The sequence below is a fragment of the Aythya fuligula genome, chromosome 1 (assembly GCF_009819795.1).
Source record: "Aythya fuligula isolate bAytFul2 chromosome 1, bAytFul2.pri, whole genome shotgun sequence".
In the NCBI taxonomy this organism is placed as follows: domain Eukaryota; kingdom Metazoa; phylum Chordata; class Aves; order Anseriformes; family Anatidae; genus Aythya; species Aythya fuligula.
In genome coordinates, this window is record NC_045559.1 from 170,421,031 (window position 1) to 170,437,024 (window position 15,994).

Genomic DNA, 15,994 nt, shown 5'->3' on the forward strand with positions numbered 1-15,994 from the left:
GATAAATAATGTAAATTAGTAATCAAAGTGAATTTGCATGCAAAGACCAAATATATTTCCTTAAAAAGATGTTCCATTTCTAAGCAGCAGTGATATCATGCATAAAGCAATAGCTACAATTCAGAAATCTTATGTTCATTTTAAAGTTAAGAAACAGATCTTTGGAAGCTGGACAAGCAATGTGGAATAAGTGTAATGGGGCTATTAGGTTCCAAAATTCTTCACTGATATGCTTGCGCACAGAAGCTGAAGTGTTTGAATCTCTCTTTCCTTCTGCTCACAAATACCTCCTGTGTCATAGTTTTTGCCGCTAGAATTCATTAAGTACTTCAAAGTCTTCCTCTGAAACTAAATTTACCTGTTTTCCCAGTACTATTCACTGTACTGCTAACACAGGTTTTATGGAATTCTATAGAATTAGGGAATTAGGAATATCCTTGTTTGGCTTTCTAGCATTGCTCACCCAGGAAACATTTTAAAAGCCCATCTTCTACAGCAGGAAAAACAAACAAACAAACAAACACACACACACACATACACAAAAAGGCAGTCAATCCTTCAGTCAGCAAAATAAATGTTTACTCAGTCTCAATCCTCTTTACAGAATGAAGACTTTTATTTTGAGTAGCATTTTTTTTTCCCAGTGACTTTCTTTCTTTCTTTTTTTTTTTTTTCTTTTTTCTTTTCCTTCTTAGTTATATGATTTGATACGAAGATTGTAATGAGGTTCAATAGAAAACTAAAGTATATGGAGTGTTCAGATCAGTAGTTTATAACTAAGAATCTTTTCAGATTGCTACAAACCATAATTAGGTCAGGTTATTTATTCTCTTAGGAACAGAAAACAGTGTTCTACAGTGTTAGAGTAGTCTCAGACCTCATATTCAGTTTACTTTGCAAGTGAGCAATAGAGAGTCATTCTTTCTACTTTTTAATATAGGCTTTAAAAAGTGCAATTTTGGCTCTTAGGTTGAAGAAAAAAAAAAAAAGTCAGGACCACAATAGGACTGTGCAAACACATAATTAATAGGTGTTGCATCTAATCTGCCTAATAAGTATCTCCCAGAACACAGATGATAATACTAAATTTCTCCATCACTGATAGACTTATATTTATTTTGATGTCTTTTTTTACTGGAATCTGAAATGATTTATTAAGCATCAGGTCAGTTAATAGGCTTTTATAGAAAAGGAAATAGGCATCATCACTTGTATACAATTAAAAAAAAAAAAAAGTTAAAAGTAATTCTATTAGCATTTGTATGAGACTTGTTAAATTTTCTCTGAATATTTAACAAGCTATCTTAAACAGAACATCAGGCACTTGTGAGGCCCATAATTAGGTTTCACAGGGATATAGCTGTTCTGTCTGTCTGCAAGGCAGTAGGCTCAGAAAGAATACTGAACTTCCATGTGTATATATCAATTGAATGGAGAAGTTAATTTAACATGTTACAAAACGTAAGGGATTTTTATATTTTATTATAATTTTCAAGTTATGTACTTCAATCTTGTGTAAATCTTATTCAGATTCTTCTCTATAAGTATTTTTTGTAGTTTTTCCACCACATCTTTTCCATAACAATCATGAACAGAGATATGTATGCACTGAAATAAATTTTAAACAGGACTTTTTTTTTTTTATGTTTATCAACATGCATCAAACTCATTATGGCTCTTCATGTAATTAAGAAGTTCATCAGAAGGAATTTTACTATGTTAGAGCTTGAGGTACACAATTAATAAAGGTAAATAAATTATCTAAAGCTTTGCCTGTGTTTGGTAAAGATTGTTGCTATCATCTACATAAAAAATGTCTTAAAGACTTAAATTGTTTTTGATAGCTATTAAATATATTATCTAAAGAAACTTCTTAAGGATTAGAATCTTGTGTGTTACATTTTAAATCAATGTATTTTCAAACAGTTGCTATGTTAAAATTTTAAAATTGTATTTTTAATAGAAACACCAATTGAATTTCAAATCTAATTCAGTCTGTTCATTGATTGCAGGGATAAAAGCCATAAAATTCTATCTTGACGTGTCTTTTAAAATGACTTTAAGTGTCTTGACAAAAACATTTTAAAAGACATTTGAAACTGACTACCTCAGTAGATTTATACTTTCCTATTAGTTTACAAGTTTCTTCTAAGTTTTAATTAGCCAACACCTACAAAATATTTTAAGACCATCGTATATGCTATATTTTTGTTTCCTGGTAAAGCCATCATATTATTATAAGGATAATAACAAGCTCTAAAACCATCATCTCCAGATGAGAATAAATAAAACATTTCCACTAAACAAGGAAGTTTAAATCACTAAACAAGTGATTTAGGTTACCAATTCATCCCTTCATCCCTCCAAATCATATTAAAACCTGAATTACAGAAACTGTATTACAGTGACTACAATCACTACAAAATATGTCCAAAGATATATTGGAATACAGAATACAATCACTGCAGAAAATATCCCAAAACTCAAAGTGTTTTGGTTTGTTTTTTTTGTTTGTTTTTTTTTTTGAACAAAGAGATGTTTACAACTTCCAAATGTTACAGCTGCGTTTGATGTTGAGATCAGTACTGTCAGTTAATGACTCTAGATTCATCACAGAACCTTCTCCAGAGTGTGGGTTCTAAATATAAGTACCAACTACTCTGTAATTAACCATATGACTTCTCTGCTGCTATGTAGCACTATCGTGCTATTCTTTTTGTAGTGCTCAATACAAGTTTTTGCCTATTTCAAATGAGAAAAGCATATATCCTTTCTTCTCTGATTTAATATATGCAAATTATCCTTCTTGAAAATGGCAATAGCATCTGGGGTTATGTTGTGTTTAGCAAATCCAATATCATTTATTGCTAAAAAGAAATTGAGGCTGAGCAATTTAAAGGGCAAAATGTTGTAGTTGACCCATTCTTCCTCTGTTATTATTGCTTTTTAATGAATGCCTGCCTTTAAGAGCTTAATCTGAAACCAGTGGAGTTAATGGAAATTTCACCATTAACAACCATATTAGAAATTTATAAGCATGTGGGAGCAAAATACTGTTCTTTAAAATATATTGGTGTGTAAACCTAACTCTTAGTTTGCTTTTGACCAAAAATATGTAATATGATCTCCAATTATGACAGCCTCCTGTACCACTGTGTCAAAAGATAAACTTGATATCAGGTGTAGATAGGTTACATAAGCAGGTAATTTGGGGTCCATGCTGTGTGGTGGTGCCCCTGATGGGCAGATGAACTCCACCACAATCATTCTCTCACTTCTTTCATCAAAGAAAGAGAGGTAAGAAAGTATGGTGGGAAAGTGTCATGGTTTAACCCGGCCGGCAGCTAAACACCACACAGCCGTTCGCTCACGCTCCCAACTCCCTCTCTGGGATGGGGGAGAGAAATGGAAAGTGAAGCCCGTGAGTTAAGATAAAGACAGTTTAATAAGACAGGAAAATAATAATTACAATAACAATAACAATAACGATAACAATAACAATAATAATAATACAATGATGATAATAGTACTACTAATAGTAATGTGTACAAAAAAGTGATGGACAATGCAATTGCTCACTACCCGCTGACAGATGCCCAGCCTAACCCCGAGCAGTCCAGCCCCCCTCCCCCGGCTAGCCACCCCTATATATTGTTTAGCATGATGTCAGATGGTATGGAATACCCCTTCGGCTAGTTTGGGTCACCTGTCCTGGGTCTGTCCCCTCCCAGCTCTTACTGCATCCCCAGCAGCTGGCAGGACAGAGCAAGAAGCTGAGATGTCCTTGGCTTAGTATAAGCACTGCTCTGCAACAATGAAAACATCGGGGTGTTATCAGCACTCTTCTCATCCTAAGCCAAAACATAGCATTCTACCAGCTACTAGGAAGAAAATTAACTCTGTTCTAACTGAAACCAGTACAGAAAGGAAAAGGTTCAAGGGTTGAGATAAGGATAATTTAATTAAATGGAAAAGAAGAAAAGGAAAGAAGAAAGAAGGAAGGAAAGAAAACCCCTAAAAATCACATGAAAGCAAAGAGAGAGAGAGAATTATTCTCTACTTCCCATCAATGAGCAATCTTTACACACATTTTGGGAAACAGGACCTCTATTTATGTAGTAGTTGTCTGGGAGGACAGACATTTTCATAACGAAAGCCCTCCCCCTTCTCTTTCCCCTTTCTCACTATTGCTGAGTGTGACACCATATGGTGTGGAATATCCCTTTAGTATGTTTCGGTCAGCTGCTCTAGTGATGTCCTTTCCCCACATCTTGTCCACTCCTAGCCTACTGGCTTCTGCAGGGGGGTTGAAGAGAGTTTGTGAGATGCTGTGCCAGCACTGCTTAGCAATAAAGGAAACATTGGTGTGATGTCAGTGTTATTCTTGTTACAAGTGCGGAGCACAACACTATATCAGCTGCTGTGGGGAAAGTTAACTTCATCGCAACCAGACCCAGTACAGTTCTAGCAACAAAGTTTTGCTGAAATATTTTCAGTCACACCCTGTACACCGAGCACAATCATTATTCACTGAGATAGACCACCAGTCTAGAACGTACAGATTAAAGGTAACTAAAGGCTTGAAATAAAAAAAAAATAAAAATAAATAAATAAATAAGGATTCTCTTCTGTCAAAATGTTGAAATTTTCAAGTATGTTGCATCATCCCTGGAGCAAAAGCAAAACTGAAACCTGTAATGAAAAGAAAGTGTATGATAAAAGCATACATTAGAGTAGCTTTTATCTGTAATGCTCATCTAAACAATATGCAACTGTTTCAAGTTTATATGTGTTGAAACTGTGACTTGATCTTCAACAAGCTTCCTTTCAGATAACCATATAATTGCTTGACTACTTTGGGGCAGGAGGAAGAGAGAAATGAAGAGTGCCAACAGCACACTCGTAATCCTTCCTAGTAAAAAAAACTCAGGAAATACCAGCATGTTACTATCAACATCCTGATTTCAAGATTTCTCAGAATCATAAAATGCTATTGGATAGATCTTTTGAAGTTAAGGTGGTGTAACATAAACAAGGCCCATGAACAACATTCTATTTTTCACTGGGCATTGTGTATGCCTTGCGGGATCCTGCTGAAGACTATGGAAGGTCCACAGAATAAGGATCGACATTTAGACCTTTCCTTTTAAAGGGTTATTTGCTATATTATTAGACTAACTTTCAAATTGCATCTAGTTCAAGGACAATAGACTAAGCATAGGAGGGCAAAGGAGTTTTTCTGTACATCTTTAGGGATTGTACTAAAGTTTCATTTTCAAAAGAAATATATTACTTATATTCTGCACTTGAAATTTCTCCAGATTGCCAGCTTTATTTACTAATTACTTAAAGATTTTGAATAGTGCTCAGGAACTCTGGAAAGTCATATTATCACCCTCTGGAACTTTGAACTACATTTTTTTTCCTTTTAAAACTGACTCCAAAACTGCTTGCTCTCTCAGAGGCCAGCTGGGAGGTATGGATCTGAGTAAGTCAGGCTGTTGCAGAGGGCATGTAAGATAATGTCTTTGTAAAATCAGTGAAAGTAAAGGACAATACATGTGTAAAGACTATAAATGGAGCAACTGGCAATACAAAAAAAAAAAAAAAAAAAAAAAAAAAAAAGTATGTGAAAGTATTCTATTACAAAATTAGAAATGAAAACCACTGGATTTAGGCTTCATAATTTAGAGTATTAAATGTTCAAAGGAAACAGAGTGTTTAAATGGAAATGAGGTGACTCAGAATCTTTGACTTGATTTAAACTTGGACTACTATATCTAGAGAGAAAAATAAAACCTCATTTCAGTGGAAGAGAATATGTCAATTTGGAGCCAAAAATATTTAATAAAACTTCCTAGAAGTCTATCAGACTGCATGGAACAACAACAACATTCCCAAAGGTAATAAATTTCAGAATACCTAGTGTATTTAACATTTTAACTGTCCTAAACTGATTAAAACATTTGTGAAATAACAATAAGGATCAATCCTGAATGGACAGAGAGGCAGACTAGATAACCTAATAGGTCTTCTTTTTCTTTAACTTCTGTGAATTTATAGCAAATGAAATCAATGTTTGGATATAATGTCAGCCCTCAGAAAACTGCAGGCAAGGAAATCAAGCTACTAACCTTGAGAAGAGAGAACAATAGAGAAAAGAATGTCTTAGAAAGTTTGTAAATATAAAGCTTCAACAACTAATGTGTGCCAAGCTCATTTTAGAGAAAATAACATTGAATATTCCTATCAGGCATGAACAGAGATGGGATAAATCTTTTCACAAACATTATGCACTTTCACTAGAGAACAGGGGGTATCACTAGAGAATTTGTATGGCAAGAAGGTAGAATTTAAACTAGATAATAGGCTATTTAGTGGGAAGAAGAGCTTAAATGAAGTATTGCAAAAAGCATTTTTAGTATGAAAATTTAACCATTAATGTACTCCAATTTAAATTCATGTATCATTCATTTGAGTTACCCTGATAACCAAGAAGGCTTTATGAGATCATTGTTATAAGGTAAAAAAAAATAAAATAAAATAAAATAAAATAAAATAAAATAAAATAAAATAAAATAAAATAAAATAAAATAAAATAAAATAAAATAAAATAAAATAAAATAAAATAAAATAAAATAAAATTGTACACTGTTTTAGTAAAGATATATTTAAGTTCAACAATCTAGAAAGCATGGAATATTAGAAGACAAAGGGAAAAAATATATTAAGCTTTACAAAATCATTTGATGTCCTTGTAGTGGGTTTACGTGGCAAGGTTTTGGTAGCAGGGGGCCATAGCAGTGGTTTCTGTGAGAAGGATCTAGAAGCTGCCCCATGTTAGGTAAGGACCCCACTGCTGACCAGAGCCGAGCCAATATGTGATGTTGTTTTGCGCCTCTGTGAGAGCATATTTAAGACAGGAAAAAAACGCTGCACCACACAGCAGCTGAGAGAGTGAGAGGAGTGAGGAACAGCCTTGCAGGTGCCAAGGTCAGTGAAGAAGGAAGGGGAGAGGTGCTCCAGGCGCCGGAGCAGAAGTCCCCTGCAGCCTGTGGTGAGGCCCATGGTGAAGCAGGATGTCCCCCTGCAGCCCATGGAGTACCACGGTGGATCAGGGTTCCATGCTGCAGCCCGTGGAAGAGACCACGGTGGAGCAGGAGGCCCTGCACCAAAGGAGGCTGCCGCCTGTGGAAGACCCCTGCCGGAGCAGATTCTGGGCTGGACCTGTAGCCCGTGGAGAGGAGCCCACGCAGGAGCAGGTGACCTGCAGGAGCTGCTGCCTGTGGGGGACCCAGGTAGGAGCAGTTTTCTCCTGAGGGATGGACCCTGTGGTACAGACCCATATCTGGAGCTTTTCTGGAAGAGTGCTGACTGTGGGAAGCCCACACCGGATCAGTTCATCAAGGACTGCATCCCGTGGGAGGGACCCCACAGCACAGGGGACGAGAGTGACCGAGAAGGAGCGGCAGAGAAGAAGCACTGTAGGCTGACCATAACCCCCAATCCCCCGTTCCCCTGCGCCGCTCGGGGGGAGGAGGTGGGAGAAGGTGGATGGGGGAGGGGAAGATGCTTTTGGTTTCTTTCCTTTGTTTCTCACTTCTCTAGCTTGTTAGTAATAAGCAATAAATCTTACTATCTCCTAATGCTGAGTCTGTTCTGCCCGTTACAATAATTACTGCGTGATCTTCTTGTCCTTATCTCAACCTTTGAGCCCTTTTCATCGTATTTTCTCCCCGTTCCTCTTTGAGCAGGGGGAGTGAGAGAGCGGCTGTGGTGGAGCTCGGCTGCCCACTCGAGTGGAACCACGACAGTCCTCTGGGTAGGGGGACTGTAATTGCAGAATGCCTAACTTTAGGATGCTCTGAAAACAGAAATCTTCCTATCAATTCAGACCAAGAGTTTTTCTGTCCTGAAATCTTTTGCCTGTAGCTTATATCTGATGCTTAAGGTAAGAAAGAAAATCAGTCAGTTCAGAGGTTTAGAATATGCAGATTTTTTATGGTGATAAGATGATTCATCCAATTCATTTTTTCTGAAAATTAATTATTGATTTTGCTTGTAAATTTGGGCAAATTATTTCTCAACTGGGGGGGGGGGGGGGGGGGGAAGGAATTGTTTTATTTGTTTGTTATACAAGTATTTGTTGCTGTTGTGTTTTGTTTGTTTGTTTTAAACTTCCTGTTTATATTTTGACCCAGGTAAGTATTACTTCAGAATAGCTATTGATATAGGGTCATCACTGTTTTCCACATTATTTTAGCTTCAAAATTCATCATTTGTTTCAGCAGTTCTATGTAAGTATTCAAGATACTAAGACAAATAAGTAAAATCTAAGTACGTATTGACAATGCTTTTATTTGCTGCTTTGGAAAACAAGAGATGTCAATTCTACAGAATGCGTTTAATTTTTAAAATAATCCAAGAAAAGTATTAATAAAAGTACTGCCGTGACTACAAAGAAGTATTGTTGTCAGCTCTGTTCAAAATTCAATACCTGTACGAAGCACAAAAATACCAAAGAACATATTTAAAATTTCAACTACATATTTTGATGTTATGCCATGGTTTGTTGCACATTTGATAGGAAGAAACACAGTCAGGTTATTAAATGTCACATGTCACAAATGTAAAGGCTTCAGAAAAACAAGTTCTTTACCTGCTTTTTCCAAATATATAATCTATTCAAAAAAGTATTTCAAATCAAGCATAGTTTATATCCCTGAGAAACAGCAGGTTTTTTTTTTTGTTTCTTTTGTTTTGTTTTCAGATGGTACAGAAAGCCTACGAAAGTTGGGAAGATTTATGCAGAAATGTATTTCATGAACAACAGGCATTCATAATGACTCAAATGAAGCTTTCTTACATACAGTTCTGAAACTAGATTTTTAATTTCTAACTGCCTATCCCACTTGGTTCTGTTTCTTATTTGAAAACAATCTATTACTCGCTGTCTTTTAGGACAATGCAAGCTCCTGTTCACAAACAGAGATACAACAATATGAAGAACAGTGAAAATTTCATTTTCGGACTTGTCTCTTAAATGAGATTTGTTGTGGATGTCGGTACATCTGGGCAATACAAGACAACATTCATTAAGCTATACAATTGTTAGAAAATAGCCCAGATAGATATTTGAAAATGGTTGCATATATTTGTATTATTTTGACTAAAAAAAAAAAAAAAAAAAAAAAAAAAGCAGATTAAGAACCTAAATCTACACTGAAGGTGACATGATGAGGGGGGCATGGTTTTAAACCAAAAGAGGTGAGATTTAGATTAGAGGTTCTTCCCTCAGAGCATTGTGAAACACTGGAACAGGTTGCCCAGAGAGGTTGTAGAAGCCTCATCCCTGGAAGTGTTCAAGGTCCGTCTGGACCATCACATGGTCTTAAATTACAGAATCTGCTTATCAAATGAGAGCTTTGCTTCTTCCACTCATAGCTAATGAATGCAGTACTTGCTTTCTTCATGTCCAAAGTCACAGCAGATTTGCAGTTGTTTTAACAGAACTGACGAAAATAAAATTACCTAAACTGTTCTAACTTCTTCACTCTTTGTCAGTTCATCAGAAGTAAATTTACAAAGTACTTCACTGCATTTTTAATATACACATCAAATTCTATATTTTTCTGTATATACATGTATGTATAATGTATTTATATATATATATATTATATATGTGTGTGTGTATAATGTATAACAAAAGCCCTCCCAGATTCTTTCAAGAATGACTGTGTCATTTCAAGGCATTGGTGGAAGTCTAATCTTTTCTCTCAGTACCATCTACTAGAAATAGTACAATTACTAGACCAATATTCTTCAGTTTATATCCTTCAATTAAAACATATACTTTAAGTTTTCGCCTATAAGCCAATGATTAAAGCCTCTCAAGATGTACCTGAAATATGATGGATTTCATTAGCCAGATTTATTTTGGTGCTCTGTACTGTGTTCTGTTTACAAAGATCTTTCCATAACCATGTATGAAACAGAATAAATATCAGTTAAGAGAAAAATTGCATGTAACCACCCTTTCACTAGTAGCAGCCTACATAGGCCAACAGGTGGGTATCATTCCCTGGCAACTAGCTGTGTCTGGACAATCTGATAAATTTCTTCATTATATTTTGTCAGCAATTTCTCTAGTGCTCCATGAGGGCTCCCAACTGCAAAGATACATGTACCAGTGATATTTGCAGCACTGCAGGTCTACCAATCTTCTCACAAAGAATTATTGCTGAGGAGGGAGATTACCTAAAATTTGTGAAATCTGCAAGAACCCACCTCTAAGGTTCTTTGAAAATCCAGGGCTCTTACATGCAGTCCATTTGTATGTTCAGACATGGGCTTAATGCAAAAATCTCAACAGTATTAAACTATGTCTTCTGCTTCTACATATATATTAAAATGACTTCACCAATTAAATAAGACTAAATTATCTGCAACTGATAGCTAATTTAAGTAATTTTTCTTCTTTATAAACTTGATATTTTATGTTTTTTAATTTGGATGTAAAACCTAGCTATTTCTGCAACATATGCCAACATCTGTAAGAATAATGGGGCTTTCAAATAATTACAGTAACTGGCAAGTAAAGTAAATTCTTTAAAATTTACTACTGCAAAATTAACACTTCAAATTCAGTTATTATCATGTCCAAATTTACTATTTCTAAATTATGTTAACAGAGAGGACATTCTATTTATTCTTATTTTCAATCATATCTAATTAGTGGTGTTGTATGTATATAATGAACTTCCTTCTCTATATCAGTGTGGCTATAATAAAAAGTTTTGAAATATTACGAAAAATTTTCTGAGGCATGAAATTGTGTCTCTCTCTTCTAGGAAACAGTGGGAGTTGCTCCAGGATAAAATGTGGAATATAAAGAAATATTGAAACATATGATCATAGCAGTTTCCAGAGTAGATGTTCCTTTTCTGTCATGCAGTGAAATAAATCATTTCCTTTTCAACAGCTTCTACAAGATGAACTTAACAGTTAAATTTTTATTAAAAAAAAAAAAAAAAAAAGACTTGGAAGTTTTTATTAAAATCTGTAGCAGGTGCTTTGAAAATGGAAGAAGTTTTACAACATATCTACATATCTTTTCTCCTGATACACACTCATTTACAAACATATAGCATACTAATGCTGTTGATATTCAAGCAGTTTACAGACACTTTGTATAAATATGTATTGCCAAGATGTAAACATGGAGCAGTTGGATCCAGTCAGAATTTTTAGGATTAAGTTAAACACAGTATTGTCAAAAGTGAAATATAACAGTTTTTTTGCTTTGTTTTGTTTTGTTTTTCATGGGATCCCTCAGCATAGAGTTGTAAGAGTTCTGTAATCAAGGCTTGAAGAAACTATATGTTTGTTGCTGTACCTACAACACAGCCATTCATTGCCATAAAAAGAAAAAAAAAAGAAAAAAGAAAAAAGAAAAATCAAACTATATTCCTTTAAATCTGAGCTTTGTTAATTTACATGATTTATCTGTTCATCAGTTTGCTGTGTCACCCTGTCCTTCATTACTTTGTGTCATCAATAGATTAAATACAATTATTTGACTATGAATAAATTGGGTGTTAACCTCCTCCCACAGTGAGATACTCTGGAAAAGTTGTCACAGAAAGTAATCCCTAATGTGACCTCAAGCTATTCCTCCTTGTTAATTTTAATTAACTAACGTGCCAATCAGATTTTCTGTGCATTATTATTATTTTTTTTTCCATCCATTATCACTGTTCTTGTAGATCTTTATTTTAATCTATGTATTAGTACCTTTACTCAGCTGTGTAAGTATGTGGATGTGTGCATTTGTATCAGATTATTCAGGCAATCTACAAAACTGTGAAAGATCAACAATGCCATCTGCAGGTATTAGATAACCCTTTATCTGGTGACATGCTTTTTAGCTCTTTCCCTTTCTTTGAATTAAAAGCCTGTTTCTTCTGGAATGGAATAAAATGAAGCTTATACTTCAGCAACTTTTGGTCAAATCAAAATTGTGTATGTCAATCTTTACATTCAAGACCTAGACATAAACATTGTGGCTTAAATTCATTTATTATTAACCTGTACAAAAGACTGAATGATTTTTTCTTTGAGACATATTTGAGATACTCAGAAGTATTCAACCTGTAAAAGTAGGTCTCAGAAGCTTGCAAAATAGTATCTTTTCAGCTTCCTAGTATTTTTACTTTCCAACAAGTTTGTGAACAGAGCCAGGACTACTTTGATATATCTTGATATATCATTCCCTCTTACTTTAAAGTGGAACAACTAACAAACTCTAGAAGGGTTCATATGCTATAGTTACTTCCTGTTTTTTGTATTTTCAATTTTCCTGAATTTGCTTTGTGCACAATTTCAGTTATGTGGGTCAAGGTATAATCTCACAGGGAAGGATAATTAGCATGGCAGAACTGAGTGGACTACTGGTGACATCCAATTCAGAGTAGTTCATCTTTGTTTCATCAAACATATTCAATTAGTATAAGCTAACCTTTCCTTCTCTATTGAAGAATTCACTGCAGACACTTAGTAACTGTTGTTTCAACCATGGCTTAGTTCCTGTACTGGTTATTTTCAGCTTCATTAATATTCATAATATTCATAACCTGGGATCTGCGTAGGTCCATGTGTACACCACTGCCGGGTGAAAGACCACAACCTCAGCTGTATTGTGCTCCTTTTTCTCAAGATATTGATTAGTAACTGAAAAAGCATATTTTTGTTTGTGCTCTGGTGAGAAGACAGACAAGTAAAGCTATGAAGAATACTCACGGTAAAGTAAAATTTTAAATTGTGTGTGAGGAAACATATACTAGCCAAATTATAAGCAATGAGTCTCCTATGAACATCCTGGGAAATAAAAATAATTCACAGTTAAAAATTAATAAAAATAATTCACAGTTTTCATTCAAAACTTTTTACTATTTACATGTGTATATATATGTATATATACATATGTGTATATATATTTGAGAAAATATTAGAAAGAAGAAAAACATATGGTTGGAAATGAAAAACTTTTGAATATTCTTCTGATTCTTTGACTGATTGAGAATGGCCGTGGGCAAAAGCAAAGAGTTGAGTGCTTACCCAATTTGAAATATGACTCAATTTTGAAATATTTCAATTTTACTGCATCTGTAAAATTAGAATACTAATGCTTACCACTTGCAAGGGAACTGTGAACTTTTAATTAGTTAATGCTAGTAAGATGTTCTGAGTCTGTAAGTAGCAAAGAATTATTCCTAAATCAGTACTGTTACACTTCTTAGAGAATGTAAAATGAATAGTCCTTCAGAAAGGTTCTAAGTTCAAGTATTTTTGTGAGTGAAACAAAGTTAATCTCCTTCAGGAAGCTAAATCAACGGAAAGGTTTTGTTCAGTTTATGAAGCTGTTCAAACCTACTAAAATCATTTCATCCTTTCAGTAGAACTCTTTTTTTTTTTTTTTTTTTTTTTTTTTTTTTTTTTTTTTTCTCCCCAGTTTACTACTATTAAATGGAAGTGATATTGTGGATGAAGTTACTTCTGTTTTTCCCAAAATTTAATTTTGCATAACTTCTTACAATCAGTAACTTTAGAACATTTTAAAATTGGAATTTTAAATAACCGTGATTTTAAACAGATATATTTTGTAATATGTGAAAGTATTTCAGGGGTGAGTCAGATAAAACCAAGTATTCAGAAATACATAATCTACTTTTTCTGACTTTAAGAAACTACACTCAAATAAATAAATAAATAAATATACTAGTAAAGTATTTGTATAACTACTTTTCTTTGTTTGGCCTCTCCATCATGCAAAGCTGGTGGACAGATGAAATTGTAAGCAGTTTTGCCCACAGTGTGACAAAACTTTATTTATTGTTATATCACATAGCCCATTTCTCTATGCCCCATTCCCACACTGTTTAGTATTTAGTGAAATTAACTTATATTCTGAACTCGGTTTTAGAAGTATTTAGTGAACTGGCTGCATGATAACAATTCTGTTGGCTTTATAGATATACATGTAAGATTCAGTACAGTACCTTTAACAGGCACCATAGCATGTCTTTTTTCTCCCTATTTCAGATTAAAAGTAAGTTCAACAAAGAACCGGTGCCTTTGTGAATTAATAACAAAGAAGTAAATGGAGAGAGAAACTTCTTGATATCTCTGTACTTTTTCTTCTTGATAACTCTGTACTGGTAATATTTGTGGTTAATAAAGATAGTTAAAAATTGTGAGTTTGACCTTCATATAAATCCCACTGTTTGGGAAAGCTAAAAAGGTGTTAGCATTTTGAAATGTTTTGTTTAAAGTGCTACTGTTTAGATAAAGTAAAGGTGATACGGATGGACTTTTAGGAGTTTATCAAAATTTCTTTGAGTTCATTTTCAGTTTTCTATTGTTCGTATCAGATCATCCTGTCTCTGTATTTAATACCAGAGAGAATATGAAGAGAATTTAAGATACTATTTCCCTTACTTCTTATATATTAATTAACCCTCTCCAACCAATGCCGTTTTATGGGTATAGAATGTTATATTACCCTTCTCTGAGACATCAGTATTGCTAAAATCAATTCAGTGACCAACCAACACCACAGTAGGGTGCCTTCTGTTTCAATGAAAACGTACATAAAACTTGAATCCAGAATTTGGAGAAAGCAATTTTGACTGTCAAATACAACATACTCAGAAATCTAACTTTGAAGGAGTACCTCATGTAAAGGAAGGATAGCAATATTTAGCCATCTTATTTATTTTCCTTTTCTTTGAACTCAGAATATTGTAGTTGGACAATAGCTTTGTCTAATTTTAGTAAATTATTGACTCACTTTCCTACTCTTCAATAATATTTTTTCATATTGGGAAAGAATTCTCATAGCAACTATTGTCATAATAAAGACAATATTCCACAGTTAGATTTGAGAAATAAAGGCATTATTCATTCTTAATCTGACTTCAAAATTCTTTTTGGACCTTAACCCCTGTTCTTATATAGTTCTCCTGGATGTATAATTCTCTGTTTGGATGGAAATTATGAAAGATCAATCAAGGCTCAGCACAATACCTGTCTTAAGCTACTTAAGCTGTCAATTACAAATAAAAGCTTTATGCTGCGTGTAGCTTTTTTTTTTTTTCTTTGTAATTTTATTTTAAGAAATGCATGTTATTATTAATGTAGCATATAAGTTATAACTGTAGCAGTTAAATACTATAATTATTTTACTCTCTTGTCATCTTTTTGAATTTATACCTATTAAACATCATTGACTCTTCCTCCTGCTTTCCTCAACTACTGCACTCTAAAGAGTCCACCTACGATTCTGGGTTAATAAGCCAGGGCTTTTTCACTCAAAATAGCATTGCAGAAAGCCTCATTATCCTCTACATACTAATCCATAACACTGACAATCTTCCTGACTCAATCTGAAAAAGCATAATTTCTAGCTGATTTTTTTTTTTTTTTTTTTTTTTTTTTCACAGCAGAATTCAGGTTGTTAAAATAAAATAAAATAAAATAGTTTCTCACATAGATTATACTGCTTCATCACTGTGTTATCTTTTGTAAACAAAGTTTACAAAAGATCTGCTAAACCAAGTTGGAGTGAGAAGATTGGTACTAATAGGGGTATTGTATACTGTAGAAAATATGCAGTACTGTAGAAAACATGCATGCAGGAGAAAATAGAAAGTCAGAACAATTCTAAGCTTGTTTTATATTTGTGAATAATGTCATCACTATTAAGAAATAGTCTAAATGTTTCCTTATTTTTGATACTTTGTTCAGACTTTGTAAATTTGTAAATTTGTATCAGTTGCAACTCTACTTTTATGCAGATCCTCAAAAATTACCTTCATAATCAAGCAGACTTACCTCACCTCTTTTGATATTAACCTATAAACTATAAACTAGCCTATAAAAGATATGTGGGGAAAAAAATAAATAAATAAATCAAATCTGAGTCTTCTGTTATCAC